The 27,472-nt window shown below is 41.5% G+C and overlaps 1 protein-coding gene across 5 annotated transcripts in view; it reads left to right on the forward strand.

Moving 5' to 3' along the window:
- Window positions 1-12,103: 12,103 nt before the first annotated feature.
- The window catches only part of PTK2 (protein tyrosine kinase 2), a 189,863-nt gene continuing 174,494 nt past the window's right edge, over window positions 12,104-27,472 (forward strand). The window contains exon 1 of one of the 5 annotated variants that reach the window (XM_040087474.2): window positions 12,104-12,247. The gene's annotated coding sequence lies outside the window, so the exon portion shown is untranslated. Of the gene's footprint in view, window positions 12,248-13,210; window positions 13,236-27,472 lie in introns of those variants that run through there. The other 4 variants (XM_058424138.1, XM_058424167.1, XM_040087711.2 and 1 more) reach the window with 4 other exon arrangements.

The raw sequence follows: 27,472 nt of genomic DNA on the forward strand, positions 1-27,472 counted from the left end.
GGAGGGGACCTATAACGAACATCTAGTCCAACCACCTGACCAGTATCTTAAGAACATTGTCTAAAATTTTTTTACTCAGTGGTTTTTAATTTACCCTTAGTGTGTCAAGTTTTTAGGTTGCCTCTGAAGCAACCTTTGGCCCCACTTGTGCTGTGAGTATTGAAGCTCTACATTTCTTTTCAGGCCTTTGGGGACTGAGTTATAATTTAGGTGCTTCTGCTTCCAGAAACATGACTAGCAAGTCAAAATGCAAAGTCCTTGAATACTGCATTTTAAAAAGCCTGAGCAGTGAAGGCTTTGCAGGCTGAAGCACTCTGTGACTAGAATATGCGCTTACCTAGCTAAGAGTCTGGCAAACAGTTTTTCCATAGGACCAAGGTTTTATGGAAACATGCATCAAGGAGGGAGGGGGAAAACACGACCACTTTAGTGCCTAGCAATTGCTGCCTGCATTACAGTGGTGACAGCCCAACACTTCACAGTTTGCCTCTCTTGAGGGCTGATAAATGGTTTGATTTTATGTGAGATCCTTTGTCTAGAGAAGTTCCCTTGTATCCACAAGAATCAGATCAATGTTCTGAGCACAGCTGCAGCAAGGCAGCTGGCTGCCATCAGGACATATTAATTCACCTCTCAGTGTTCTCCAGCTTTGCCACCAACTCTTTTTCTGACCTTGAGTGAGGTGTTTTATCAGATACCTCCTGATGTGCCTGCAGATGGGAATCCTTCCTTCTTTCAGTGACTGCTATCCATTAGCTAAACCTGAACCTATAATGTGCTTTGAGCTCTTCAGATGGCACATCACAGTAGCGCAGGTGTTATTGAAACATGCAGGTAGAGGCAATGAAAAAGTCTGGAAATGACTCTCACAGCCTCGATTGCCTGTGTGCAATTGTTCTTGGTGCATTCTGGACACAAAAGTCTGAGTGTGTTTTTTTTCTTTTCGCCATGAAGAAGGGGATCAGGAAGGTGAATACAGCTGAGAAAGTAAATTGTGTCCTGGGTTGCATCAAAAGCAGCATGGCCTGAGTGAGGGAGGGGATTCTGCCCCTCTGCCCTGCTCTGCTCTGGCCAGACCCCACCAGCAGAGCTGCATCCAGCCCTGGGGCCCAGCACAGGAGGGACACAGAGCTGCTGGAACCAGTCCAGAGGAGACCACAGAGATGATGAGAGGGATGGAACAGCTCTGCTGTGAGGAAAGACTGGGAGAATTGGGATTGTTCAGCCTGGAGGAGACTTTGGGGTGACCTAATTCTGGCCTTTCAGTACATGAAGGAGCCTGCAGGAAAGATGGAGATTATTTACAAGTGCATAGAGTGGGAAGGCAAGAAGGAATGGCTTCAGACAGAAATAGGTCAGGTTTAGACTGGATATTAGGAAGAAATTCTTAACTGTGAGAGTGGTGAGACACTGGAACAGGTTGCCCAGTGAAGCTGTGGCTGCCCCAGCCCTAGAAGTGTTCAAGGCCAGGTTGGATGGCAGTTTGAGGAACCTGGTTTAACATAGGCTGTCCCTGCCCCTGGCAGGGGGATTTGGATTTGGATGATCTTGAAGGTCTCTTGTAAACCAAACCATCCTGTGAATCTCTGATTTTGTACATATTCCTTTATTTTATTAAAAACAGTTCATCCCTTTAAACATTAAGATAAAAACTAAATAAATGGAAGTAAACCTCAGGTGTTTTCTCCTCCCTTCTGGTTTACACAACTGATATGCACACTTGTGGGTACTCACTTTCCCACTTTTAATTATATTTAACAACTGTATAAGGTTGAGAAATGAATATGGTTTTTTTGCCAGGCAGGCTCCATAGCCCAGATCCTGACTCAGTCCCTCAAGCATCTTTACTGACTTTACTGTTACAGTGCACAGGGCTGGAGTGAAAAGCCAGAAATGAGATCACTTTAGTTGATTATTGCTTTTGAGGGTTTAACATTTTCAAGCTCTCTCCCAAAGGACTGTGCCATTAGGAAACTGCAGGCTTGAGAACCCCAAGAGTGCAAAATTTATCTGCCACAGCGAATGACCCCGGCCCTATCCAAGGAGGACAGGAACAGGAGAAAAGAAGGGAAGCAAAAGAAAAGAACTGTTTAACCTCCAGCCTGAGGGAAAAGGCAAACACAGCACCACAGACAGACTCTTTTATGCTTGAATTCCAGTTCAGGATCACGCTCATGTCAGGAGGTGATTGGTGGCAGCAGGACACTGCACTGATGTTTTATGAGCTCCCTTTTAGTCCCAGCATTCAGGATGGCCCCAATCTATGGCCTGCCAAATTTTTAGCAGGATACATCCCCAATCCTGAGCATTTCCTTGCAAAAAATAATAATGATAGATAGTAGCATTTACTGTAAAAAAAAAAAAAAAAAGAAAAAAAATGAATAAAAGCAGAAGATAAAAGGCTTGTTCCTCAGTTGAGATGAACAGGGGCAGCTCCGCTCACTTCTGTTGCCACATTATGGCAAGGAAGGATTTGGTTCAGATAAAATTAAGCACCAAAAAAAGGACCTGATCTTCTTTTCCTCTAGGAGTATCATTAGCTCCTTCCTTAGTCCTTTCTTCCAAAATTCTGCCGAAGAAGAGAGGAAAGTGGATGAGTCATTGCAAAGCTGCAAATATTTGGCCAGTCTAACAGAGTAAAAGCCATTCTCCTATAGAATCTCTTCCTCTGTGGGCTCACTGCGGTTTATTTTAGCTCATGAATGAATGTATCAAGTTGTCTCTTGAAATTCAAGACAAATACTTTAATTCAGAGTGAAAAGGCAAAATAATGAAAGATTGTTGCTCCATGTGCTTAAAAATAAACATCATCAAGCCTGTATTTAAGGATGTCAGATATTCCACAGGTGACTTTCCGGTAATTCTAATACTTCACACTACAGCTGCAGCATAAGACAACAGAAGCCTAAATTCCTCATTTATTGTGGTCAATAGTCATGCATTTGTGTTATTTTTCTGAGGGGACATTGTTCCGCTCAGTAGCTTAAAAATAACACTCTTATTGCTATTGAATTGGTTCTTTTCCATTTTCGTTTCCTGTGAAGTATTTCTCAGGCAGAGACTGACTGAAGTGGGGCAGGGACTGGATCTATCCACAGCAGAACAAGTGCTGAGGACTTTCTCCTAATTTCTGCTAGATGTAAATAAAAGTGCTGCACTCTTCTCCAGCCCTAGAGAAAGGGTATCGTCTGCACTGCAGGGAAATTACAGATAAACCTGGAACTCCAGAAGCTCCACTGCCAAACTTCACGTATGCAAGATTCACTTTTCTACCTTTCCACAACCACACTGCTTTCAAATAGCTCAGTGGTTAAATCTTCCAGGTACCACATTAAAGGAACTTGTGTAAGAGAGCAACCCTGGGCACAAAATTACTTTGACTTCTTTTGGGATCCAATTACTTAAGAAAAACATAAATAATTGCTTTGAAACTTTTCAACTCACAAAGAGAAATCCAATGGTAAGAGTGAATACATGCATTTGTGATCAAAATAACAACAGCTGGAAAATTGATAACTACTTTTATTAATAAATTTTTGTAAAAGAGGAGTACTAAATTATACCATGAATAGTTTTAAATTGAAAGAGAGCAAGTTTAGATTGAACATTAGGAAGAAATTCTTTACTCAGAGAGTAGTGAGGCCCTGGCAGAGATTGCCTGTGGCTGCCCCATCCCTGGAAGTGTGCAAGGCCAGGTTGGATGGGGCTTGGAGCAACCTGGGAAAGTGGAAGGTGTCCCTGCCCATGACAGAGGAGTTTGAACTGGATGATCTTGAAGGTCCCTTCCTACCCAAACCATTCCATGACTCCATGGTTCCATCAATGTGTACTTCTACGGACAAGAATTTGTATTTTAAGCATGAAATCTGCCAAATGTCTTAACAGGATTTTTTTTAATGACATATTTATACATATTTTATAACATATTTACTGCTTCTCTTTATTACATTTTGGTCACATTAATCTGATTTAATTCATAGTGTAAGAAGACACTTAACAGGAGCATGAAAAAAATCTCCACACTTGCTGCACCTGCTTGGTAAATAAACAAAGCAGCTCAGCCTGTAACTAACTCAACATAAACAGATTTTTTAAAAAGTCTGACCCAGGAGCTGATCTAGCAACATCAAAACAAAACAGTAAGGAAATCTTTGCTTCTCTGTTACACACAGCTCCAGTCCTTCTCTGAAACTGTAGGAGGGTTTTTATTAAGATACAGATAAGAGGGTTGGAAAAACAACAACTGTAGGGAGAAAGAGAAAAAAATCTGGCTTGTACACTTTGTTTTCAGTGTTGAGCAGCTTCAACCTCTTTTCTGAACCTCTCCTAATTGTAGCCCCTGGTATCTTCCCGTAGGATCACACTGCTATGCCAATTTTATGGACTCGAACCTGAGGCATCAAAACACTGAATGACATTAAAAACTACATGAAGTTCAAAGCACATAAAAAGACCTAACTCTGCACTGCTGGTTCTGATTTGTAAACAATGTGACAGTTAAAATCCTGTATAGCTGTTATGCTGAGAAGTAATACTTTTACAACGTTAATATTGTGATGTGTAAAAACCATGTTTCTAAATAAAGAGGGTAACATTTCAAGAACAGAGGGAGAGAAACATTTCAAGAACAAATTCTGATTAAAAGCTATATTACAGAAGATACACCTGCTATCAATTCACTTTTCTATGCCTAATGGTGATGTTGATGCAGGAATGCTAGATTGCCCCAAAGAGCAAAATTTCAGTGCAAACTGAAATGCATCTGGCAGGATGAGATGATCTTTCAGCTCCCTTCCAACCCAAAACATTCTATGAGTCTGTGAGTTTAAGTCAAACTGCAGGTCTTCTCTCTCACCTTTTTATGGCATGCAATGTTCTCCCTACAAAGTGAATAAACTCAGGTGAGGTATTAAGGCAGTCAGACACAAAGGCACTTCACAGAACACCTTGGAAAATGGTTGTGCCTGTACTGAGAGAACCAGGGTGGAACTGTGTGTAATATGAAAAAGAAAACTATGTCTTCTAAACACATCTGCTATGGTTTTTAGCTCCATACTTTATTTGGTCCAGAGATTCTCTTGAAAAACTTTGTTTTACTGCAAGAGCAGTATCCTTTTCCTGCAGAATCCAAAATGAGAATAAATGATCAATTTTTAATTAGGCAACTGAAGAGCTCAAGAAAATGACAATGCTCTTTTATTCCATTTTTATTCCAGCTGTCAAAGCAGCACAGGATGAACAAATTAGTGGGATGAGAGAAATCTTTCTATGTCCTGGCTGACTTAAATTTATGAGGTCACTGTTTCAGTGGTTCCCAAGTAATGATTTCATGTGGACAGCAGGACTCTATGCAGCCACTGTAAAATGAACTCACACAGGTCAGCAGCACCCCACCTATAACTTAGGGTAACTCTTTTCACCAAGAGGGAAGTGTAATGCAGGAGGATTTTCTCTGAAACAGGATAGAGGACAGGAACACTCACCCCTGAGAGCTGGAGAGGGGCTTTTTCCAAGGGCATGTCCTAAGAGGAACAAGGGGGATTGGCTTCAAACTGACAAAGAAATTTGTAGGTAGCACAGATGAACAGACAGAGACTGGAAAATAAAACATCGTAAGGATCAATATATTCCAAATCATTCACTAAGTGTGAGGTTGAACAGCAATGACCACTAATTCCCACAGAAAACTCTTAAGTCTCTCTACTTAATGTACTTGGGTCTGTGTTTGAAAACACAGTTTCAGAAAATGATTCTCTGGTATCTAAAATGTCATTTGAAGTGTCCAGAAGAAATGGAGAAAGGACATCTTTCATTATGCTGTTCGCTCAGAAAAATGTGAGACACAAAAAGAGAAGTTTTCTCAGATGTGGTCAGTGTAACCTTTTAGCTGATGGGCTAAATACTAGACAAAACTATCATATATGGAGAGAGCTTAACATAGGCTTAAAAATGAAGAATCAGAAGTGTTCTGCATCAGCCATCCCTGCCCTCCATGCTCGCTGGATGGATGTCCCAGGAGCCCAGTGGAAATGGGAGGACTGGATCCACACACTCACATCCCACTGCTGTACGTGTGCTGAAATTTGCAGTAAGTACAAGAAGCCCTTTGATCAAAACATCGCACACATTTTACACATCAAGGGGCTCTAGGAAAAGTGTAAGCTTCCAGAGCAGCTGGAGAGATTTGGGGAGGGATTTTACAGAGAACAGAGTATGATGCAACTGTCACAGTTCCTGCAAAAAACCTGACTTGATGTTTTAATGACAAAGGACCAGGACTGCATAAGGACAAAATACATTTTAAAAAATAGGATTTTTTGCTAGCAGTAAAAGGAGCTCCAGATCTGGAGTTGACTCAGAATTGAAGGAGCCGAAAGGCTGGGAAAGCCACCAAGTGCAATCCTGGAATGTAGTAAACCCTGGGGCTCCAATCCTTGCTGTCCCAGGAGTGTGCTCCACTGACTGGGCACAGTCCTGAACACCCTCCTTCCTTCCTGAGCCTTCCTGGGCACCACAGCTCAAGGCAGCAAAATTATAGAAAATAGCAGAATTTGAGTCAAAGAATTCACATGTTTCTAAATATTCTGAAGACCTCCATTCCTTCATGCTTCTGGGTCTCAAGAGAATGCAATTTTAAAACACAGGGTTTGATTTGGCTCAGCACCAAGTTTGCCTGAGGTTTGGTTGGGAGAGAAAAAAGAAAAAAAAGAAAAAAAAAAAAGTTAACTTCAGTCTTGGAAGCCAAAATAAAATGCAAAGACAAGACTCTGTGATGCGAAGTTCAGCCCTTCAGGATAGATCATGAATTTTACTCCTCTTGCTATTGCACCAGGGCTCCACCTGAGAGGGTCCTAACTTCATTCCTTCCCTGGAACCAGTCTCACTAAGCCAATGTGAGATCTTTCCTTTCTTTCTAGAAATCAAAGCTACCAGTCAGGGGAGAGATTTTATTTGATTTTCTAGAAAGATAAATGAACTCCTGGGTCCCATGACTGCACCTGGTCATGCAGCAGGGTGAGGTGAGTGTTGTACAGTTCCATGGGGGCAGTGATGCTATAAATCTGCATCAGAAAATGCAGACTCAGTACTGGGAGTGTTCCCTTCATGCCATGTTTGGTTTCAGCCAGTTAAATCCAGAACAGAAATTGTCTTGTTTTTGTTTTGTTTTGTTTCCCACTGGGAAATCTAGGAGGTTATTACCCTGCCTCTAATTAACACATTAACATTTGCATTGGAGGTCTTAGTTAATAACATCAACTCATCAAGTGGGTCCCCCAGCTGCTGATTTGTTTTTTTCACACCAGATTTTTTTACCTCAAATTTCCTTCCTGATCCTGTGTAGGTTTGCCAGTTTCCCTTGGAGCTTTTCTCAAGAATTTCTTTGTGTTTCATTTTGTTTAATAAATTAGAAAAACCTCTGTTGGCGACTTTCCATTCAGCTCCTACTCCAGGCACTGCCCAGAAATGCTGATATAATGCTTTATCTTTTTTTTTTTTTTTTTTTTTTTTTTTTTTTTTTTAAATCCAAAAAGAAGCAGAGATGTATAAACACACACATTTTGGTGCTGTTAATGGTATTTACTATGTACTTTCCCTTCACCAATGCCAGAGTACTATGTAGACTCCTTACATAGGCAGTTGACTTAATCTGAGGTTGATTTAGGTGATTTAAAAAAAAAAAAAAAAAAAAAAATCCTCTTACAATGAAGTATGTTACTGTGTATTATGTGAAATATTTAGCATCTTGTATTTCTTTTTTTTCCCCCAAATCCCTATTTCATCAGCACAGCTTGAAATAGCCCTACAGTTCAGAGCTACCTGCTCATTCTGGTTCCTTTAATGAATATTTACCATCCTGCAGAAAAGTGGAGGATGCCTGGCTGCAGCTGTGCTCCCAAACACCGGAAAGAACTCGTTCTCTTCAGAGCCATTACCCCCAGCTCTGTCACTTAATAGAAGGAAAGACAATACATGCTACACTATAATGAAATTTCCTACCTTTTTGTTTATACCAGGTTTAATAAGCCCTGTAAATTAAATGAGGTAATGGCATGGACTGCTCAGATAATACCAGTAGTATTAAACTAAATGTCTTCCCTCCATATTAATCATTACATAATAAATTATAGGGGACAGTTGTCTTTTCCACCCACCAACAACCTCCGTGTAGACAGAGCAGGCAGGAAAATAATTGTACATTTTTACACAAGTTCTCGAGAATCAGAAGAAAACAAGGATCTTAGAAGACAAAGGAGCAAGCCACAACTTATAAAAGTTTAGCTGAGTAAAGATTTGGCTAATTACCAGGGCTCTCCCACACTTAATTGAAAAAAATAAGGATTATCAGACAGCGATTTGTTGAAATCTCAATAGACAGGAAGGAAGGAAGGAAGGAAGGAAGGAAGGAAGGAAGGAAGGAAGGAAGGAAGGAAGGAAGGAAGGAAGGAAGGAAGGAAGGAAGGAAGGAAGGAAGGAAGGAAGGAAGGAAGGAAGGAAGGAAGGATGGATGGATGGATACATGGATGGATGGATGGATGGATGGATACATGGATATATGGATACATGGATGGATGGATACATGGATGGATGGATACATGGATATATGGATACATGGATGGATGGATACATGGATGGATGGATGGGTTACTGGAAGTGCTTTCTCACAGACAATTCGTTTGGATGAGGCCCTAAAGCTGGAGGGCAACAAATGGCAGAGATTTGCATGTGGGTGCCTTGTAGTGCTGACAGAAACCCTGACTTTTACTCTGCTTGTGCCTCAGGAGTTTCTGCTGAGATTATTGGTTTGGATAATGAAGATACTTTTCACTGAACATCACCACAGCTCCCCTCTCCCAGCTGAGAGCTCAAATCATCAGCTTTTATGGAGCTTTCTCTATATTTGACTAAAACCTGGACTCTGTAACACAAGAGAGATTCCCTCACATTTTTATCAGTCAGTACATTGCTGAAGGCTTCTGCTTTGACAAGCAATCCTCTGATGAAGCAAAGCAACAAGAAACCAACAAAAAAACCTGTCACCAGGACCTGAAACAGAATGTTCAGGTTTTACTACAAACCATCAAATTGATAGATTATTTTGGGCTTGCCTTCATCCTGTTAGAACCAATGGGAAATCTCCCAGAGACTTCAGACATTCCATATGAAAAAGTGAAACTATTAGAAGATGGAACAGAATGTAAGAATCAGATTCACAGCTCTACCACTTCTCTGGATTTCTCCTCTCTCCTCCATAAATCACCTAAATAACTCTTTAATAGTTTTTCCACCTGTAAATTGGAGAGAATTGGTACAAGTTCTAAAAATACAGGAATAATAACTATTTATTAAAGTGAGAACCTTTGAAAAAATGCCTAAATGAAGAATGTTTATTAAACCTTTATATGAAATCAATTGAACATACAATGCATGACAGAAAGTAGAGACTGCTGCTGTCCTGAATGCACAGGATGCAGCCCTGGAGAGGAGCTGTTTGCTTTTAGGCCCGTTCATCCAGTGAATTATTTGTGGTTTTGGCAACTCAAATACTGTTTCAGCTTTCCTGTGTGAAAAATGGGGATAACTATCTTCTTCACGAGTTTGCTCAGAGGCTAAAGCACTCTGACATCTTTGGGTGAAAGCAGAGGCAGAGGTGGAAATGATTAGTAATTGGGATCAAATGCTGGGAAGGGTCATTTAGTGCAATTCCCTGCTGTTTGTAACAACTGTATCATAAAAATTTATGAAGCGCCATTTTCCCTTTCATTTTCTTTTTCCAGTATTTATACCACCCCTTCTCTGTATATTAATCAGAACACGGGTTCCTATTTCACTCAGTCATTTCCTTCCATTTCTACCATTTCAGTCCTCAGGAGCATTTGATTTTTCCTGTGTGTTACCATGAGCATCGTCTTTATTGATGCCTCCCAACTTTCTGGCATCAGTAACTTTAATTAGCACATTTCTACCTTTTCTGGCAAGAGCATCAATAGTAATCCCAAGACCAATAATTATAAAATTATAGCTGAAATCATTCTTCCCTCCTTCCTTCATTTCTGCAAAGTGATCCAGCTTCAGTAGAAAGGATACAGTGTATTTGGTATCCTGTCTCCAGGATTTCCAACAGCTTGCTGGTTATGTCCCAGCATTTCTGCAAAAGATAGATGGGAATAGTGGACTGCTGTTTAAAAAAGAGTTTCTAGGAATCATTTTTATATGGTGCTCAGTGCATTTGTATCATGCTCAGAGATTACCTAATGGATTGGCTCCTGAAGGGGCTTGGGACATTTCAGGTGGGATTTACCTGAAATACTGTGTTTACAATCTAGGTCCCTACTTGTTCCACGTCCCCCTCGAGTTTTCTTACGGTGCCTGGTAAAACAATAAATGTAGGTAAGTTTAAGAGTAAACTGAAGTAAACTGCCCAGATTTTATCAGTGAAATTCACATTCCAAATACCATTGATAATATTGAGCAGTTGTCTATCAACACTCGTTAGATGCAGTCCAGGAGCTGGACTCGATGGTCCTTGTGAGTCCCATCCAACACAGAATATTCTACGATTCTGTGCCCCTGCCTCCAGTTTCCAGACACATGGTAAAGTCCAGAAGTGGAAATCTGGGATCTGCTCAAGCTCCAGCTACCCGGGGCAAGCAGGAGAGCAAAAACTGGGTTCAGCTGCCACAAGAGATAAGGGAAAGATTAATAGAGATATTTAAAATGGCTCTTTCCCAGAATCACAGAATCATTAAGGTTGGAGCAAACCAAACTTTGAGCAAAGACAACCATGTCAACTAAAGCACAGCACTGAGTGCCACATCCAGTCATTTCCTGAACACCTCCAGGGATGGTGACTCCACCATCTCCCTAGGCAGCCTCTTCCTATGCTTGACAACCCTCCCCATGAAAAAATTCTTCCTGATGTCCAACATGAACCCCTCTTGACGCAGCTTGAGGCCATTTCCTCTTGTCCTGTCACCGGTTGCCTGGGAGAAGGGGCCAACTCCCACTTTTCATCTGGAATGTCCAGCTCTGGCCTCTTCAGTATAAGACATGGAGCTCCTGAAGTGGGTCCAGCAGAGATGATGAAGGGACTGGAGAATCTCTCTTTATGAGAAGAAGCTGAGGGAGCTGGGGCTGTTCAGCCTCGAGAAGCTACGACTGAGAGGGGACCTCATCCCTGGCAGTGTCTGCAAGGAGGGCTCAGAGCAGGAACCAGGCTCTGTTTGGTGTGCCCAGCAAGGGGACAAGAGGAACGGGCAGGGACTGATGCCCAGGAAGTTCTACCATTGCCCAAGGAGGGTGTGGAGTCTCTTTCTGGAGATATTCCAGAACTGACTGGACACAATCCTGTGCCTCTGCCCTAGGATGACCTCACTGTGGAGTCTTCCAACCTTTCCCATTCCATGATCTGGTGATTTCAGACTTATGTTATTAAATATACACAATGACTGATAGGCACTCAAACGCTTTTGTAACTTCTAAGTAAATTCCAAATATATCCTTGCAAGAGATTATCACATAATCACATAGCCATGGACTGGGTAAGGTTGGAAGGGACCATAGCAGGTCACAGAACTAAGAATATTCTGAATTGGAAGGAGCCCACAAGGATCACTGAGTTCAAATTGTAATGGGCCACACGGGGACTGAACCCACAGCCTTGGAGTTATCAGCACCAGGCTCTGCCCAGAGGAATCTGCTCCGAGCCCCAGCTCAAGCAGGGTCATCCCAGAGCACAGGCACAGGATCTGGGACACCTCCAGGGAAGGAGACTCCACAGCTGGAATATCCCAGTGTTAGAACAAGAGAACAACTGCGCCAGCCGGTGCCACTGAGCGAGGACAAGGGGTTAAACTTCGCTTCTTCCCCAGCAAATTCGGCAGATCCCGTCAGGATCTGCGCTGCGTCGGTGAAGGAGAGAAGCAGGGATGCAGGGAAGAAGAGGAGAGCCCTTGAGACGGGCGCGGGGACGGGACGCGCCTTCCCCACCTGCCCCGCCTCGCTCCCTGAGGGGCGGCACCGTGACACCCCCCGCCCCCCCCCCGGCCATGTTGGGGGGAGCAGCGGCGCATCCCATGGTGCAGCGCGCCGGGAGGGCGGGGAGAGAGGGACGGAGGGAGGGAGCGGAGGAGGAGGGAGGCGGCACTGCCCGCGCAGACCCCTCGGAGGCTTCTCCTCCTCTTCGTCCTCCTCCGCCGCAGCTTCTGCTCTTCGCCGCGGCGCCGGAGGCGGCCGTGCCCGCAGCGCGGTGAGTGCCGGCGGCGAGCGCTGCCCGGGGAGGGGGCGGGCGAAGTGGCCCCGATTTACATCACGGGGAGGGGGCGTAGGGGGGCAGCGGCGTCTCCTTCCGTGTCCCCCGCCCCAGCCCCCGGCTCGGGGAGCGGCGGCGGCTCCGCAGGGAAGGGAAGATCGTCCCTGGTGCCGCCCGTTCCCGTGTCCCCGGGGAGGGGCTGTCGCGGACACCGGGGCGCAAGGAGACACCGGGCGGTGGGCTGGGGGGTCTCTGCGGGTAGAGCCGCTTCCCTGCCCGGGAAGGCAGGATGGAAGAGGAGGAGGCTGCGGGGAGCGGTCATCTGGTGCCCCGCCTGTCCTGTCCCCCACCCCGGGGGATCCGGCCGCCCCCTGCGCCCTACCCGCCCCGCAGCCCCGGCCGGTCCCACCGGATGTGTCGGGAGGCGGCGAGGTGGAGCGGGACGGTCCGTAAAGTAAACAAAGGGAAAGGGAAGGGAGGAGGAGGAGGTGTCCCCTCGCTGCCGGAGCCGGACCGCCTGGCTTTGCCCCTTCCCCTTCTCAGGCAAGCGCGTAAATTGGTGGCTGCCTTTTGGAGCCGGAGCGGGAACGCAGGGGACGTGGTTTAGGTTTCTTCTCTTTGGGGTTTGGGGCTTTTTAAAGGTGTGTGGGCTTTGGGGGTTTATTTTTGGTGTGTTCTGCTACTGCCCTCGCTGGGACCGTGTGATCCAAAGAGAATCGGGGCAGCGCTCCGCTCCCTTAACCCGGGGACAGCCCCCGGCGTCTGCAGCGGGGAAGGGAGCGGCGTCCCCTCAGCGCGGCTCGTGGTCGGCCCTGTGGTGCCACAGAAGTTGGATCACACAGAGGAGCCTTTGCACTTCTTGGAGAAATCTGATATTTTTTTCGTTTTCCGGTTGTAAACCCGATTTTGGAGTACAGTGAGAATTGCAGCTGTAACAGCGAATCGTTCTCCTCAAATCCCCGCGACTAATTGTGAAGCATATGCTGTACGTTGCCAGTTCTCACATCTATTCTCTTCCCAGACCTCCTGTGCTCTGGTGATGCTTTTTTTGGGACAAGGGGTAGACTTTACTCTTTGATTTCCCGTTCTTTATTTGTTGTTTTCTGGCTGAAACAGTGTTGGTTGTGTTGTTTCTGTGTTAGCTGCCTCGCAGTCAGCCCGTTCAGTGCTCTGGGAGCAGGGTATCCTGCAGGCCCTGGCACTGGAGCAGCGTCAGCCTGGAGCCCAGTTTTTGTCAGTTTCACTGGGATAAGAGCAGTGCTGTAGTAAAGGCGTTAAACAAAAAGCTCACTTGAAAAGAGAAACATTTGGGAATTCATATTGAAGTATTTAATGCAAATGTTCGTGTAAGAGTGAAGTGGTATTGCAGTGTCCCTTTAAAATTCACACTCCTTTGACATTAGGTTGTTTGATATATTTTTCCCCCTCCTGGATTAATTGGAAAAGTCCCACATTCCTCGAAGCTAATCTGCCTTTATCGTCTCTGGTTGTGTTAAATCTGGGTAAGGCCAGGAGCGCAACTGGATTGGGGCCAGAAAATATTAAATGTTACACGGTTATTTGGAACAGTTTGTTATCTCACTGATGTTGTCCACATCCAAAATTCCACCACTTCCTTTCTCCACCTGGCCCTTTTGTTGTTACCCCTAAAATCAGGCTGTTACCCTGCCCGCTTTGTGGGAACACCTTTGCCTGTGTGGTGTGATTTTGGATGTCTTAAAGCAGGGTTTGTGGCTGAGATGCTGTACAGGATGTGTGTGTGTGTGTATCTTTGAGATCAATCCATGCAGGAAATTTAATGGACCTAAAATCTGGGATCCTGTTAAACAGAACAAAAAGGGAAGAGACACTGATTGCTGGACAAATTGTCTCTCACAGGTCTGCAAAGACTCTACAGGCAACTCAACAAGAGAAAAACAGTTCTGAAATTAATTTGTCTTTTGTGCTATTATGTCTTAAATGCAGTTTTTGTGGAACATGGCTGGGATTGATGTTTGTGTTGGTTGACCTGTTATTTTGCAGGAAGGTTAAAATGTATACATGAAAGGAAAATGACATAGTGCTTTTGCTTTTTTCAAAAGCTCTATGCTGTTTTTTGCCTCAGCCTTGGGTGTTAAAGGTACTAGGCATGTGTAATGACACAGCAATCAACTAGTAGCCTATTGGAATACTTCATCCAGAAAGGAATATTCTTAGACTAGCACTCATGTCTTGAATGTGTAATTTGCTGAAATAGCTTTAAAAAGTCTTTCAAGATACCTGGTGATGTGGCTTTGCCTCAGAGTGTGTTACCCGTTCTGGAAAGGGCTTGCTTGTTTGTTGTTTGTTTTGTAATATAATGGTTTACCATGTGACTGATAATTGAAGGGGGCATCTCAGTATTATGAACTCCACCAAGCTAATAGATATTCTGGGGAGGGTGATAGGAGGAGGGAAAAGCAGGAGTGTTTTCTGGAGATTAAGCAGTACAAGAGGTGGCTTTGTTGGTTTAGGAGATTATGTTCTGTTTTATTAATGCGCCTATGAATGTGGTGGGTTAGTTTTTTTCTCCACTAGGAGGGTAACTAAAGAATCAACAATTTATTTCTTGCCATTTGTATAAAAAAAATATTTTTTTCCCTGGTAGGCACTGCTGTGTGTAGTAGTATGGTCTTTATTTTGATAAAATATTCATAATAACAATTGAGGCTTTTCGCATTCATTTTGCATCTTTTAGGATTTATGGAAAAGTCCTTTTCCCTATGAAAAAGAACTTTCTGTCTTCTCAAAGTGTTGTTTTGAAGAATATTGGTTACAATAAATAGGTTGCAATTTTGCTGTTAAATCTCTATAAAAACACACAAGATTTGAATAGTGTCACGTGGTTTTATTTGTTTTAAATTGGACCTTTGTAACTTTACATTTTATGTAGATTACTGCCTGAAGTGCCTTTTCACATTCTGGATAAATGTCAGTAACTGGGCAGAAGGTGCTTAAAAAGGAATTCATATTCCAGATCTGTTTCCTGGTGTGACTGATTTAACTCCATCAGATGTGGTTTCCAGACTAAATGTGTGCTTCGTTTCTTTTTGTTGGTGTAATTCTGAAGTTTCAAGTACCACTGAAAACATGGACATACTGACTTAATTTCTTGAAAAGGTTTTAATTACAGGTCAGAATTTTAAAAACTGCAACAAAGAAATTCTTACTGCATCACTTGGAGTTCCTGTATCGAATAAGAGCAGAAATTATGCCGAAACATTCTAAAAGTTAATTTAGAATATATTTATTTAGCACCAGAACTACAGTGATCCTTGTCTCCTGAAATGGTAACTTTTTCAGAATAGTTACACGCTAATAGCTGTCTTTTTTATTCTAAGTGTTTGGGGGGAAAAGAAAACAAACCTAGAACCTTGGTGCAGATTAATGCAAGAGCAGAGTTTATAAATTGTTAGCAATTTCAAGTGAGTCTCTTGGTTTGTATATAATGCCACTTAAAAGCCTTGAAAGTTGTGTGTTCTACCAGTGTTCAATGCATGTGGTTTATTGTATCTGTCACAAAGACAGGAAGCTGAAAGACTGGGAAATTAAGTGGAAAATATGATATCCAGATAGATACCTGGATTTAAACAGGGGATTTTTGGGTGTAGGAGAGGAAGGACTTCTGTGGAGATGATCAAGTAGGTCTTTCTGCAAGCTTTCATTCCTCATGTCCTGCTCTCCGTATTTAGGCAGTGTTTGATGGGTAATAAGAAAAATCATGGAAGAAAGGGGTAATGTAGGGGCTGAACAGTTTGAAAACCTGTGCGTTTGGAGTTGTAGGCTTACATTTTTGTGTTCTCTGTCTCACTCCTGTATAACTTTTGCGTTTTTTCCAGCATATAAGCTTCCTAATATAGGAGTTTATTGCTTGTCCAGCATTGTGCTCCTGATGCTGGGATACAAATCTTGTACTTATATCCAGACTTCTGAGTGTTAGGGCTTTTAAATAAAAGAACCCCACAAAAATATAATCAAACAACCGAAAACATGAAAAAGTTTGTATGTCTTGATGTGGTTTTCTGGATTTGCATTAAAGCAGACACGAGAGACAGCTGTGATTACCCAGGTGTGTGGTAGCTTTCCAAGCTACCATCTCCATGTAAATTTCAACAGTTCATACACCTTTCAGCACATCAGAGGGATGGGTTGTTGGAGGGACTTGACTTGGGGAATCGTGTGGAAGAAAAAGCTTCAGAGGTGGCAGGAGAAGCACAGGAGCTGATTCTCTCTGGCTCTGACAGTGCTTGAGATGTGGAGATGCCGCTCAGCAGTGGTGTAAGTGGTTCATGGTCACTGCTAGAAAATTACCTATTAAATGCTGATGGAACAGGGACCTTACTGGCTACTGTACATCTCATGGATTATAGCACTGAGGACTCCAGGCAGTGCTTAAGGACTGGGAAAAGAAGTTGGTATCTGGTTAAATAGGTGCATTCACAGCTGCAAAACACATCATTTAACTCATTCTGAGCCTCTGCTAAACTAAACTTCTGGTGTCGCCTTGAAACCTGCTTATTTGCAGCAAGAAAACAGGAGGAAAAAAAAGATTAAAAAAAAAAGACATTGTCTGCTGCTTCAAATCCTTCCTACAAACTTCAATGGGACTACAGGAAAAATTATCTCTGCCTTTCAAAGACACTTCAGACACTCAGATAGTCTGCTTCTAGATTAGGAAGAAAATGGAAGATAGTTTCTGAAATCTGGTTTACAGGGTATGAATGCAACTTCTGTCGAGTAAAAATCAGAATGGAGGAGGTAATTAACAAATGCTGAAGGCAGCAGGCTTTGTTAGAGAATGTCTGATTCATTAGTCTGAATTCTGGGTGCATTTAAGTGTTCTTCAGCTCTGCAGCAGTCCTGAACTGGCAAAACTCTCCTGGATTGGATTTCCTTTTTGCTTATGACTTCAAGACTTTTTTTTCCTGCCCTCTGATTTTTCGTTTTACTCTTCTGCCCCTTTTTGTCATGATCAGTGCAGAATTCAGGCATATGAAAGAACTTTTAAGTAGTTTTTGTTAGCTGCCTGTTGCATGGAAGCATTACTTTTTGCTTTTCTTCTGGGAAGGCAACCTGACAAGTGCTCAACTTTGTTTCATTTTGCTGCCGAGTTCCAACTTGGTGACAGTCAGTTTAGAGTTAATCCCTCTGATGTTGACTCTTTCCCTGCCTATGAGTGATTTAACTCATTTCAAGACGCCAGACTAATTTCCTTCCTTTTGCCCAGAAGTATATAAGCAAAACCTCCAACCACCGCCGTCAGTCCAGCTACAGTGAACAATAAATTTGGAAGTTTGAGCGTGTGTATGTGTCAAGAGTCCTTAAATGAGGCACTTGTTGCCTTTGCAGAGATAGAAGTGACTGAGCTGAAGCTGTTCCAGTGCTTGAGACAGTGAGAGAGGGGTCAGAAGGGCTCTGCTGACTCTGAGCTGCTCCTGTTTCCTGCTGCCATGCTTAGGCCTTGCTTTGTTTACCCACACATAGAAATGTGCAATTCCTGCTTTTGTTTTATTTTGGTTCAGAGGAGGAGAGAGGGAGCAGACTATCTGAGCCTCTAAAGTGTCTTTGGAAGGCAGAGATAATTTTTCCTGTAGTCCCATTGAAGTTTGTAGGAAGGATTTAAAGCAGCAGATGATTTATTTTTTTCTTTTTTTTTAAATCTGTTTTCCTGTTTTCTTGCTGCAAGTAAGCAGGTTTCAAGGTGACCCCAGAAGTTTAGTTTAGCAGAGGCTCAGAATGAGGTAAATTATATGTTTTGCAGCTGTGAATGCCCCTCTTTAACCAGGTATCCACTTTTCCCAGTCCTTAAGCACTGCCTGGATTCCTCAGTGCTATAATCCGTGAGATGTACGGTAGCCAGTAAGGTCCCTGTTCCATCAGCATTTAATAGGTAATTTTCTAGCAGTGCATCCACGATCACTCCACTGAAGGTACTAGTGAGAGACTCAGAAATCCCAATATCTGAGTTACACCCAGTGGTGGAGATTTACATCAATCAATACCTGTTTCATCCTGTCTGTTGTAGGTGTTATGTTCAGCATGAATGCTGAGGCAAGTTTGTTCTCAGTAATGCTCTGCAGCTTTGAGATTCAGAAATTCTGTGATCTTCAAAAGAGAATTTCCTCTTACTGATTTCAGGCAATCTTTTAAATTCTTTTTCTATGCAAGATAGTGTGAAAATGTAAAATCTGCTACCATTTTCTTACTTGCACATAGGTATTTGCTCTTGTTTTTTTTTTTTTTTTTTTTTTTTTTTTTTCTTTGAACTGGGCTGTTCCAATCTTTCTGTCTTCAGAGGGGCAAATAGTCTGTGTAATGGGTTAGTATGCTGGAATTTTTATTGCCTGCTTTTTTCAAGCAAAGGTTAAGACAGAAAGAAGAAAAAATAGCGTTTAAAAGAGTACAGTTCCTTTTTTTTTTTTTTTTGTTAACCAACCAAGTTGTTTACCAGTTTTTCCCCCTGCTGTTTCTAATACACTTTTCAAACAGAAATTCCTTTTGCTGGTAGCTGAATGCTCTTGTGGTTCTTTTATGCCTGAGTGTACCTCAGGTTTTAGCAGTTTCCTCCTTCATCCCCTTTGCTCCTTTACTGATGCTCTTGTAGCGGAAACTCTACCGGCAGAGTTAATTCATAATGGATTTCCCAGTGTAGGCACAAAAGGGATGTGTAACAGGTAGCTTTGTCACTCAGTTGTTGGAACTAACTTTTTGTAAAGAGGTGAACTTCATACTTTTGTTTTGTGTAAGTCCTTACTCCTCTTTCTTCACCCTTTCCTCCACCAACTTCCAGAACTTGATGGAGATGTTCTTGTATTTTTGCTGCTGTCAGGACCCTTCATGCCTGATAACGTTGGTGTTGTCAACCAGTGGTGCAGGCAGACGGGAACCACTAACACAGTCACAGTATCAGAAGTTGGGACTAATTTTATTTCTCCTCTTGTGGTTTCTTCTTTCTTTTCAATGGCAGAATTAATTCAGCTGCTGTGTTGTTGTTTATTTCCCTTTAATATAAGGACAGTGAACCCTGGCACAAAAACATCTCAGTTCTGAGGTGCTTCCTGTGGAGGGTTTGAAGTGCCTGTCACCAGGAGAAGCAGAAAGCGTGATGTTGGATCCAAGTCGTTAATTTAAGGTGCCATCTTACGGCTTGGAATGAACCTTGGCATGGCCATTGCAGTTAATTCGTGTTTGTCAGTGTCCTTGTTACCCCTCAGAACTGCATTTGCTAAATAATATACATTTAATTTTACAAGTATGGCAGAAAAAGGGCTGATAGGTAATATATGTACATAGAATCGTACCTCCCAATTAATGAGCCACAAGTTAGAAAGTTTTAATCTCTTGAGTTCTATTTTTAATTGTATCAAAAACTGTTTAATATTGTTACATCTTTAACTTGTTTTCCATTGCCAGCTTTCACCCAGGAAGCCTTCACAGACTGCTGACATGTGTTGGTCTCTCGCTCTCAGTGAAGCTCTTTGCAAATGTACAAATTACAGTTTCAGTTCGTACTCTGGTGTTAACAGCTCCATTATGGGAACACTGTTAATTAATGGCTAAAGAAGTAATTCTGAATTTTTATCAGCTCTCATTTTCTATTTCAGGCTTAAGTACTATATCCTAGAGGCTTCTAGATTTCAGTTAGTTTATTAATTATCTTGTCATTTTCACTTCAGTTTGTATAAATCACAAAGCTGGCTGCTTTCTGCACTTGTTCAGCTGTATAGCCTGTGTTACTACTCCGTGTTTAGTGCATTTTGAATTCTGTTGTTCAAATATTCTGCTCAAAATACGCTTTTAAAATTCTGCAAGAGCTTTGTGAACTGGGGTGTGCAGGTTATTGATTGACGGGTGCTCAGTTTGTGATTTACCTTGTTCTGCTGGTGCATGTGAAGAAATGCTCTGCTGTGGTGTAGCAGGGGGATAAATAATAAATTTTCATTTTGGGCATTGGACATCAAGAAAGGGTTTTCTCTTTTTGGATTTGCTTTTGGATTGCTTTTAGTAGCAGATGCCTGAGAATATGACATCCAAGAACTGAACAAATTGATGTTAAGACTTAACAAGAGTTAAGAAGTTAAGTTATTCCCATGCATTAGGCTACTACGAGGATAAAGATGATAAAAGATTACAGGGACTAAAATGAGAATTAGTTGACTTAAATAATGGGACCAAAGACTTGTATTGCTACTTGGGGAGGAAGACTTCTAATTCCAAGAATAACAAACCATTGGAATAGATTAGAAAGGGTTTTATCCCTGACAATCTTCAAGAACAAATTAGACATCTGTCAGAAAGGACATGCTGTTCATTCCTACCTCAGGAGTGGCAGCGTGACAAGGTGACCTCTTGAATCCTGTCCAGCACTGATTTTAGTGATGAGAACAGGTAAAGAATGTGGGGTTGTTATTTGCAGGATTATGGTGATAATCAAAAGGTAGCTGATAACAACCCCAGCAGCTGAAAGTTCTCTCTGAGCTCGTGTCCTCTCTGTTATCTCTGCAATTGCCGGAGACTGTGCAGCTTTGATGTGAATCTGTCCCAGGCAAAGCAGATTGTGTTTTCTTTGTGGAAGGCTGGAAAGGTCATGGGGAGAACTTTGCTCCCCATGAAATGGGGAGAAAATGTGTAAATGAAACTGTCATGTTCTTCTGCAGATGTTACTTACCTAGGGCTTGGAAAACAGCATTGTAACTGGTTACTGATGCTAAAACAATTAGTTTAGCTACTGTTTTATCCAATTTCAAGGAGGAAAACATGCAAGACTTAAACTGCACAATCAAGTTGATTAAGTAGCCTTAAGATGGCTTTTCTTATTTCTTTTAGTATTGCCCTTTAATTAATTATATTATTATATACTAATAAGATGAGCTTTGTTTTCAGAATAATGGGAACTTCTTTCAACTCTTTTATTTGTTTTTCTGTCAATCTGTCACTCTTCAGTATGATAATTTGTATTTGATGGTTTACCACTAGGCTTTGTCATAACTCACATGAATCTGTTTTAAAGCAAGTCAGAATGTTTCTCAGTGTTTTGCCATGGAAGGAACAAGTTGCTACTGAGATTGGGAAGCAAAATTAAGTGATCTTTTGTGGAAATGTGTGTGAAGACAAAATGTAATCCTGGCTGGCTTTACCTGGTACAGCTGCTACTGAAGGCTGGGTTTCTTGGAGCAGCTTGCATTTGAGATGATCCTCAGGAAAGAGTAAATGCATGGATCTGGTAGCTTTTTAATCACTAGGTTAAAAATTAGAGGCAAAAGCTGTTGAAATTAACAGTTCAGTGCTGTATCTCAGTTTTCATGGTGTCTTTGGGCTAAAAGGTAAAGCTAAGAGTGTGCATCTGTGCAATGTGTAAATTCTTGGTATGTGGGAATCTGTATAAATGTTTGTGGTCTGTGGAAATAAATGTCATTTAAGAACCCCCCCCAACTGGTGTGGAAGTAAAGGGAAACCTTTTTCTTGTAATCTGCATTAAAACCTGTATAATCAGTTCTAAAAACTGGTTTTCTTGTTTAGGATTGTCCTTGTAAATTGTGGGATTTTGACTGGTGACTGGGAGGAAATCTTCACCAAGGAAGAGGATTCAGTTACTATATTCTTTAGTGAATATGGACAGAAATTGTTTTATATATGTTAGTCAGTGGTTATCAATTGGAAAAATCATTCCATTTCCATAGGAAAAATACTATTTTTCTTTTCCCCATGTATTTTGATGGTACACTTTGAGAATTGAAAATTATAAGAGAAATAGTGGGGGAAAAATTATATGGGATGTGTTTTTTGGGGGAATATTCTGACTTGGTCTCTTCTCAAACACTTTATGAATATCAGATTGAGTTTAGTCCCTCTATTTTTTGGGTTGAGGATGGGGAAAAAAAATATCAGTCAGAACCTCTGTAAAACTTAGTCAAAGAGTGAAGTCAAAAGGAGGAGTGTGATGTAACACCAAATTCACTTCTGTTCCATTTCCTGCCTGGAGTTCCTGATGGTATTTCAGTTGTAGGAGAAATTGAGCTTTGGTACTCTGGAAATCTGCTACCTACACGAATTTATTAAACGACTGAGTGATTTTTTTTTTTTTTTTTAGAAGATTAAGCCCCTTTAGAGGAAGCTGGTGTGCAGCACACCATGGAGATTTAAATGAAGTGCAAGTTTAGTTGTGTCATAGGCTCCCGGCCTCTGCTTGTTCAGCTCGGTGAGGGGGGGGTTTCTTTGTGTGACGACAGCACTGCTCCTCTCACGCTGTTCCAGGGCTTCCAGCAGCCAGGGTTGGGCCTCGCTCTCCTTTCATCAGAACAGGGGAGGGAATTGTTCAAGACAGGAGCATGTAAAGTTGGCTTCATTTTACAACTGAATCAGCTTTTTCTTCTCTTAAAGGCAAACAAAACCTTTAAACTGTTTCACAATCTGGAGAGAGTATTGAACAGAGCTTCCCTTCCTGAGAAACAGATTCTGGAGTTCTATAATGTATTTATCTGTGTGGCTTTTTTGGTGTTAAATGGGGATTGCATTGAAGTTCTGTCAGAAGCCTTTGGTACCTCTGTGGAAATAGATACTGAGCACCAGTATTCTTAAGTGGGAGTAGGAACACTGGGCATATTATACTAAGGAAGATATTATAGAGTAAAAATACAAAAAGGTTGAGGACTGCACAAGTTGTGAAAATAAATGTACGTAAAGCACATTTTTGTGAATACCTTATTCTTGAAGTTGATAGAAGTGGAAAAACAAGGCAAGACCTTGTGGGTAGCTGGGTCGAGATCAGTTTTGGAAAGGCAGCACAGTCAAAATGAAGTGGGGAGGGGGACAGTGGTGCCCATGTGCATATAATGTGAGTCCTTAATGCACAGCTGTCACTTGAAATATGATAGTTTTTTGGACTGAGTCTGTGTTACGGCAGTTTGAAGTGTTATGTTGAATTTGTGTTCTATGTTGTTAAAGCTTTGTCTTCTTAGCTGATTTTATCTGATGGCTCATGTAAATAGGAGGTGATAGTCAGTATGGACTCTATTTGTGTGTGTGTGTGTTTAGTATGGTATGGAACTGAGATCTTACTGAAGTTTGTACTTCTTTCCCCAATTAAGTTATAGCAGTCTGGTTAAAAAATTCTGCAGAAGTACTGGAGGTGCAGCTGGCAATGGCCATAGGGGGGTGTTTTTTGGGCTGATGTACTTAGGCTCTGTGTTTGGGTCTGGTGATGTGTCCAGATTTTTCTATGGACCATATTCTTGTGGTGGCCAAGCCGTTATGCAATGGTGAGGTGAAATTAGTGCTTGTATGCCACTTACCCTGAAACGAGACTGTTAAATCCTCACAGTCTGTGGAGGATTTTGTCTGTGCAAACCGTGCTTTTGAGTCGGTCTAGAATTCAGTAACTGCCCTGACTCTTCTGGGGCTTCTTCTGAAGGTCAGGATCATTTGTTAATAGATTGTACTCAGGGCTGTGCTGTAATTATTCTTTGGCATGGGTGTGTTTTTGGTGCTGCTGCTGAAAGTGCTCCAGGCAGGTCTGCTGCCCTCACTGCTTGAGGTGTGAGGGAGTGGTGAGATAATCTGGGGTTGTGTGTACATAAAAGTTAGAAGGTACCCAAAAGGACCATTGAGTCCAGCTAAGGTTCGGTGCCATGACTGCTTCCTTGGGGAGCCTGTTCCAGTGGCTGACCACCTTTCCTGTGAAGAACCTTTTCCTCATGTCCAATCTGAATTCTCCCTGATGCAGCTTCATCCCCCCCTTTCTTGTGACCTAAATGTATATGTCTTTCAGACTACATTTTTTTAAAGATCTATGGAATGCTTCACTTCCTATCTTGTTAAAACATTAAAGCTTAGATCCTTTCTGCCTCCTTAAAACAAGTGGCTGGAGAATAATTCCCTATGAACAGTGTACAGTTCACTGGTGGAAATTTGTTTGTGGTTGCTCAGTGACTGCCAAAGTTCACTTGATTCAGTTGTTTGTGCAAGATACATGAGAGTACCGCTACAGCAATAATAACATTGCAGATAACTTGGCTATAATTGTTCTCATCTCTACTAAAGAAGATATTACTCGTGCCCAGCAATTGCTGTTCCTGTTCTTTCCCTACACTGACTGAGAGCTCTTCAAGTGTTTCCTGTATGCTGTGATTTTTGTGGAGTTTTCCTTTGACTCACTGTAGAGCCAAAGGGGCATCATCAGAGACCAGATTAAGCATTTTGCAAGGATAAAAACGTTGCAGTGCATAAAATTGTTTATTTGCTTTGTTGCTGTGGGTCAGAATTAGAAGAGGAAAGTGAAACAAATAATGTTGGTCTTTAGTGGTCCATCTTTGGCTTTGTGGAGATTGAGGTCATCGAGGTCACTGCTGTGTTGAAATGGAGTGGAGAATCTGGGAAGGGATTGGAAGGAGGGATTTTTGTATGTGAAAAAAGTGAAGAGAACAAATTTTCTTGAAGAGCATAATCAATAGCTTTAAAGGTAGCTGGAAACATAAGGAAGCTGAGGAAGGAGCTCCATACCTAGAAGATAAATTAAGATATTTACTCCTGGATACTGGTAATTGCCTAATGGCTCAGTGGAGCCTTTGGGGAAGGAGTCAAATTAGAGAGGGATTAGAATGATGCTGGAGGACAAAACTTTCAGACCTTGTATGTGGACATTTAGATCTTGAAGTAAGTTATCTTTTAATTACAAATAGGTAGAATTCTGTCTTGATTTTAAGAGGACAGTAAGGGGGTAGATCAAAACAGAGCAAGAAAAAATAAGGAAGTAAAACTGGATCAAGTGGGTGACTTGCAACTGGTTGGGAAAAGTCTAAAAGGGAATAGTTTTTCACCACAAAAAGTGTTAAATTTAAAGTTTAAATATTGTCACTTTTCTGAAAGCTTTCCCGTATGGACAAAGGTAGAGAAATTTCAAAAGTTATGAAAAATTCCCCTCTCCTCTAATTTTTTTCCCTTGAGCAGGTATACTTGGTTTTTTGTTTTGGTGGGTTTTTTTTTTACTTTTACGAAACCATTTTGTAAGATCCATAGATTTTTTTTTTTTTTACAAAAAGTAGAAATAAAAGCAGAGATCTTCAACCCAAACCATTTTTTATGTTTAATCTCCTTTTGGCCACTTTAGAAGCTTTCAGCATTTTATCCCTATTAGAAGGAGACTAATTGGTGTTTTAAGAAGTGTTACAACTGGTTTGGCTTGAGTTTAGAGTAGGAGAGTTCTTGTCACCACTTGCTTTCTAAGTAATTGATGAATGAAGTAAATCAGTAAGTAACCTGTGAAAACAAATAGTGGGAAGGTGTGCCTGGAAAAGGCTGTCGATGTAAGGGAGAAGAAATGATCCTGTTTGGATTGTCCTGGCTGCATTACTTGTAGCACCTGATGAGCAAATGAGAGGCCCTTTATCTGTCCTCTGGGATTGCCTTCCAACATCACATCAAATCACAGTGCCATGCATTTGTACACTGAATTTTACACACATGGGTGGTTCTATTGAAAATCAGTGGGAGAACTTGTGTGGAAAATTGAACATGCCTGTAAGTGTTTACATTATTGATGCCTCAACAATTAAAATAATATTTTTCTAGTATTTGGTGTTTTTTTGATGCTGCATGTAAGTCCCATGGTATTGCACACACAATTATTTTAACAAGTGTTTTAAGGGTGCTACTGATGTAACTTCCTGGAGTAGGGAAAGGTCATTAGTACTGGCCTTGGAAATTAAAAGTAGCTTTTGCCTTATCAGGAAACATCTTTAGTTAAATCAATAAGTGCACGGGTTTCTCAGTCGGAGAAACAGTCTAATGAGTAATTTGCCTTTTCATAAAGGACTTGCCATGATATCATTCCCACTGTGTTAATTATCAGTGTTTTTACAAATTGTCCCAAATCATGACTAATTTCATAAAAACGTTCAGAGCAGGCGTGATTCTTCGGAGAGCTGTTGTTTGCCACTCATACTGGCAGAGCTTGTGGGACAGCCTGACTTAGCAGATTCTGTGTTAACCATAAAATCAGGATTTGGGGGGCACTGCCATTCATCTTATGTAGCACCAGAAAAGCTGTTCAAGTTCTTGCTGATTTTTTTTGTCCATGGTATGGATGTGTGTTTCAGGTAAATGTCTGTGACTCTTTTTTCTGATTTTCATGTTGAAATTAAAGTATTTTACTTTTCTCTCCCCCACACCCAGTTTATTACAGCTTAGATGAAAACTTAAAAGAAACTGTGCAGAGATTATTTGAACTTTGTTACTTTATCTCATGAGATTTTTTTTTTTTTTTTGTGGAAATCTTTTGGTAGCCTCTGTGTGTGCGCGTAAAATTAAGTATCTCAGGTGAATAAAGTTAGGGAAACAATTCTTAGAAATCCAGTTTTAAGTGCATGATATATAAGCTTGGGCTTTCTACTGGTACTGCCTTTGTCCCTATAGTATATATTTGTTTGAAAGGGGAAGAAGAAAAACAACTAGCAAAGTAATAAACACAACTTTCTGCATTACCTGGTCCTGGAATTCTTTTAGATCAATTGTTTTCTTTAAGAAAAAAACCCCACAACTTTCTGTGTATTACATGTGCATTGAGCAATATCAGTATATATTTGTTACTTCAGCTGAGAACTGGCTTGACTGCCCTGTGATGCACATACCCTGAGGAAATGAATGCTTTTCACTAGTTCCTCCCACACATTTTTTATTTTCCAGGGAAGCACTTTCTAATTCTAGATCTGGATGCTGCTAATGTTTTGAATCACTCACTACAGTTTTCAGCACTCACTTGTTTTTGTTATTAAATGTATATTATCAGTAATAAAGGTTCATTTTGTGTTGCTTTATCCCTCCTCCCTCTTCAAAATAACAAATCCGTGTAACTTGGGAAATTTTTAGTTTGCTTTCATGGGACCAACAGGATTTCAGGCAATTTGTCTGTTTTGAGTTCAGATAGAAGTCTCCGGCTTCTACTTCTACAAACTTCTGTGTTTTGTTTTAGGGTGGGGTGCGGGTTTTTTTTGTTCTTTTCCCAAGGACTTCCAGCTAAATAATCTGCACTTGTAAAATAGGATATGTACTGCAGCTGGTTCCTTAGGGAGGCTATCTTGTCTTCATATAGTTATCAGTTATATATATATATGAGTTATATATAGACTATCAGTTAATTTGCCCGTATGTTTTTTGGATGTTTGTCTACTTTGACATTAGTTAAGAAAATACCTGAAAATACCCTAATGA

Source organism: Hirundo rustica, chromosome 1 (genome assembly GCF_015227805.2).
Source record: "Hirundo rustica isolate bHirRus1 chromosome 1, bHirRus1.pri.v3, whole genome shotgun sequence".
NCBI classification, from domain to species: Eukaryota; Metazoa; Chordata; class Aves; order Passeriformes; family Hirundinidae; genus Hirundo; species Hirundo rustica.